Source organism: Scyliorhinus canicula, chromosome 21, assembly GCF_902713615.1.
Source record: "Scyliorhinus canicula chromosome 21, sScyCan1.1, whole genome shotgun sequence".
In the NCBI taxonomy this organism is placed as follows: Eukaryota; Metazoa; Chordata; class Chondrichthyes; order Carcharhiniformes; family Scyliorhinidae; genus Scyliorhinus; species Scyliorhinus canicula.
Genome location: NC_052166.1, coordinates 5,702,326 through 5,707,238, shown reverse-complemented (window position 1 = coordinate 5,707,238; position 4,913 = coordinate 5,702,326). Strand labels below are relative to the sequence as shown.

General features: G+C 59.1%; 1 protein-coding gene across 1 annotated transcript in view; it reads left to right on the top strand.

Annotated features, from left to right (window-relative positions):
- The window catches only part of flna (filamin A, alpha (actin binding protein 280)), a 63,748-nt gene that overhangs the window by 48,497 nt on the left and 10,338 nt on the right, over window positions 1–4,913 (top strand). The gene's annotated exons all lie outside the window — the stretch shown is intronic.

Below are 4,913 nucleotides of genomic sequence, written 5' to 3'. Positions count from 1 at the left end.
GCCCCAGCCAGCTACTCTGCTGCCCCAGCCAGTTACTCTGCTGCCCCAGCCAGCTACTCTGCTGCCCCAGCCTGCCATTTCTGTGGCCAAAGCCAGTTACTCTGTTGCCCCAGCCAACTACTCAGCTGCCCCAGCCTGCCATTTCTGTGGCCAAAGCCAGCACCCGCGGCAGCACTGCCCAGCCGATCCGCGACCTATGCCACTATGCCAGAGTGTGCCTCGCGAAAAGGGCCCCAAGTTCAACTCCCCTGCAGAGAGAACAAATCACTCCCAACACCAGCGGGCCCGCGGGGCCCGAAACGCTGCGGCCTACGCCCCGACTCTGCCCCCTCCCGCCACGTGCGATCCATGGGGGCCGCCATCTTGGCAAACCCCCACCATGCGGCCGGCCACGTGCGACTCATGGGGGCCGCCATCTTTAGTTATTCTAAATTTAAGCTTTACGTCCTGCCCGACCTCTGCGCGCCACTCTTATTAGGCCTGGATTTCCAGTGCAACCTCAAGAGCCTCACCCTCAGCTTCGGCGGGCCCCTGCCCCCACTCACTATCTGCAGCCTAGCCACGCTACGCATCTCCCCCCCTCCGCTCTTCGCCAATCTCACTCCAGATTGCAAGCCAGTAGCTACTCACAGCAGGCGATACAGCCTACAGGATAGGGTTTTTATCCAATCGAAGGTCCGACGGCTGCTCAGTGAGGGGATCATAGAGGCCAGTAATAGTCCCTAGAGAGCTCAGGTGGTGGTCGTCAAGACCGGGGAAATATTTCGCATGGTTGTCGACTATAGCCAGACCATAAATCGCTTTACGCTCCTAGACGCGTATCCCCTCCTCAGAATTGCAGACATGGTTAATCAGATCGCCCAATATCGGCTATTTTCCACAGTGGATCTGAAGTCTGCATACCACCAGCTCCCAATCCGCCCGGAGGACCGCCACTACACGGCGTTCGAGGCCGATGGCCGCCACTTCCATTTCCTCCGGGTTCCCTTCGGCGTCACTAACGGGGTTTCGGTGTTCCAACGAGCAATGGACCGAATGGTGAACCAGTACGGGCTGCGGGCCACGTTTCCATACTTGGACAATGTTACCATCTGCGGCTATGACCAGCAGGACCACAACGCCAACCTCCACCGTTTTCTCCAAACGGCACAGAAATTAAATCTCACTTATAACCAGGAGAAATGCGTTTTCCGCACAACCCGACTGGCCATCCTCGGCTACGTCGTGGAGAACGGAGTCCTGGGCCCAGACCTGGACCGCATGCTCTTAGAACTCCCCCTCCCTCATTGCCCCAAGGCCCTCAAACGGTGCTTGGGGTTCTTTTCATACTACGCCCAGTGGGTCCCTCAATATGCGGACAAAGCCCGCCCACTATTTAAGGCCACACGATTTCCCCTGTCTGCTGAGGCACGCCAGGCCTTCAGCTACATCAAGGAGGACATCGCCAAAGCGGCCATGTGGGCGGTGGATGAATCCACTCCCTTTCAGGTTGAGAGCGACGCCTCAGAGGTAGCTCTAGCAGCCACTTTAAATCAGGCAGGGAGGCCCGTTGCATTTTTCTCCCGTACCCTATCCGCTTCAGAGCTCCGACACTCCTCAGTCGAGAAGGAAGCACAAGCCATCGTGGAGGCTGTTCATCACTGGAGGCACTACCTCGCAGGTAGGAGGTTCACCCTCATCACCGACCAAAGATCGGTTGCCTTTATGTTTGACAACTCGCAAAGGGGCAAAATAAAAAATGATAAAACCCTTCGGTGGAGGATCGAACTCTCCACCTATAGTTACGATATTAAATATCGACCGGGGAAGCTCAACGAGCCCTCGGATGCCCTATCCCGCGGGACATGCGCCAGCACGCAGATCAGCCGTCTGAAATCCATCCACGTGGACCTATGCCACCCGGGGGTCACCCGGCTCGCCCACTACACCAGAGCCCGAAATCTGCCTTTCTCCAATGAGGAGGTAAAAGCCGTCACCAGGGACTGCCCGATCTGTGCGGAGTGCAAACCGCACTTCCATAGACCAGACAGGGCCCACCTGGTCAAGGCTTCTAGGCCTTTGAACGCCTTGCGATCGATTTCAAAGGGCCACTCCCCTCCACTAACAAGAACATATAGAACATAGAACAGTACAGCACAGAACAGGCCCTTCAGCCCTCGATGTTGTGCCGAGCAATGATCACCCCACTTAAACCCACGTAACCCGTAACCCAACAATCCCCCCATTAACCTTACACTACGGGCAATTTAGCATGGCCAATCCACCTAACCTGCACATCTTTGGACTGTGGGAGGAAACCGGAGCACCCGGCGGAAACCCACACACACACGGGGAGGACGTGCAGACTCCACACAGACAGTGACCCAGCCGGGAATCGAACCTGGGACCCTGGAGCTGTGAAGCATTGATGGCATGCTACCATGCTACCGTGAGGCCCCTAACATCTATTTCCTCAACATCATCGACGAGTTCTCCCGATTCCCATAGGGCCCTGCATAATGTCTCCACCCTGTTCGGTTTCCCCAGCTACGTGCACAGCGACCGGGGTTCGTCCTTTATGAGCGACGAGCTGCGTCAGTACCTGCTCGACAAGGGCATCGCCTCGAGCAGGACTACCAGCTACAACCCCAGGGGGAACGGGCAGGTGGAGAGGGAGAACGCGACGGCCTGGAAGACCATCCTACTGACCCTCCGGTCTAGAAAACTCCAAGTCTCCCAATAGCAAGATGTCCTCCCAGACGCGCTCCACGCTATCAGATCCCTCCTCTGTACAGCTACAAATCAAACCCCTCACGAGCGACATTTTTCCTAGGGGCACTACCACGGGGGTCTCACTTCCGGCGTGGCTGAGGACACCAGGCCCGGTCCTCCTGAGTAAGCACGTCAGGGGGCACAAAACCGACCCCCTTGTTGAAAAGGTGCGCCTCCTCCATTCCAACCCCCAGTACGCATTCGTGGAATTCCCGGACGGTCGCCAGGACACAGTATCCCTTCGGGACCGGGCACCAGCCCCCCCCACCCCCCCCCACCCCCCCACCGAGGAACCCCTTACCCCGTTCCCTATGCTGCCGCCCCCTCGCGCCCCCGATTCCGCAAGCTCACCCCACCGGTTCCACGCACCAGAACCAGCCCGCCCCCAGCGCCCCCAGTCTCCGGTCGAGCCAGAGGTGTATAAATGTTCGGACGAGACCCGCCCCGGAGTCTGCCATCGTACCCCAGCTCTCAACACCCACCCAGCCACCGCAAGAGGCTGCAACCCCGGTGCTCCGCAGATCGAAACGAACAATTCGTCCACCGGACAGACCAACTCTGTGAGCCACCACCCCCGCTGGACTCGATTTCTTTCACAGGGGGTGAATGTGGTGAATGTGATTCACACCGGATTATAATCTGTATATACATGTGTCTATATTGTAAGTGCAGTAGCACTATCTGACCTCCAGGGGGAGTAGCTCTGGGAATGCTTGAGAGTTGTACGGGGCTTCTCCCTTGGCTCCGCCCAGGACTCCTCCCCCGGGAGGTGCTGTATAAAGATCAGTGCCACAGGGTCAGCCGGCCAGTTCACCGAAAGTTCAACGGCTAACAGGGGGGCTCTGTTGTAAGTATATTAAAACCGCTATTCTAATCCTACAAGCACGTGTCCGTAGAATTGTTAGTTCCAACAGAGGGTCAGTGCTGTGGGAGGGCCGCACTGTCGCAGAGTCAGTGCTGAGGGAGCGCCTCATGGTTAGAGGGTCAGTGCTGAGGGAGCGCCGCACTGTCAGAGGGTTAGTCCTGAGGGAGCGCCGCATGGTTAGAGGGTCAGTGCTGAGGGAGCACCGCACTGTCAGAGGGTCAGTGCTGAGGGAGCGCCGCACTGTCGGAGGGTCAGTGCTGAGGGAGTGCCGCACTGTTGGAGGGTCAGTGCTGAGGGAGTGCCGCACTGTCGGAGGGACAGTTATGAGGGAGCGCCGCACTGTCAGAGGGTCAGTGCTGAGGGAGCGCCGCACTGTCGGAGGGTCAGTGCTGAGGGAATGCCGCCCTGTCGGAGGGTCAGTGCTGAGGGAGCGCCGCACTGTCAGAGGGTCAGTGCTGAGGGAGCGCCACACTGTCAGAGAATCAGTGCTGAGGGAGTGCCGCACTGTCGGAGGGTCAGTGCTGAGGGAATGCCGCCCTGTCGGAGGGTCAGTGCTGAGGGAGTGCCGCACTGTCGGAGGGTCAGTGCTGAGGGAGCGCCGCACTGTCAGAGGGTTAGTCCTGAGGGAGCGCCGCATGGTTAGAGGGTCAGTGCTGAGGGAGCACCGCACTGTCAGAGGGTCAGTGCTGAGGGAGCGCCGCACTGTCGGAGGGTCAGTGCTGAGGGAGTACCGCACTGTTGGAGGGTCAGTGCTGAGGGAGTGCCGCACTGTCGGAGGGACAGTTATGAGGGAGTGCCGCACTGTCGGAGGGTCAGTGCTGAGAGAACACCACACTATCGGAGGGTCAGTGCTGAGGGAGTGCCGCACTGTCAGAGGGTCAGTGCTGAGGGAATGCCGCCCTGTCGGAGGGTCAGTGCTGAGGGAGTGCCGCACTGTTAGAGGGTCAGTGCTGAGGGAGCGCCGCACTGTCGGAGGGTCAGTGCTGAGGGAGTGCTGCACTGTCGGAGGGTCAGTGCTGAGGGAGCGCCGCACTGTCGGAGGGTCAGTGCTGAGGGAGCGCCACATGGTCGGAGGGTCAGTGTTGAGGGAGCGCCACATGGTCGGAGGGTCGGTGCTGAGGGGGCGCCGCACTGGGCAGCACGGTAGTATTGTGGATAGCACAATCGCTTCACAGCTCTAGGGTCCCAGGTTCGATTCCCCGCTGGGTCACTGTCTGTGCGGAGTCTGCACGTTCTCCCCGTGTGTGCGTGGATTTCTTCCGGGTGCTCCGGTTTCCTCCCACAGTCCAAAATGTGC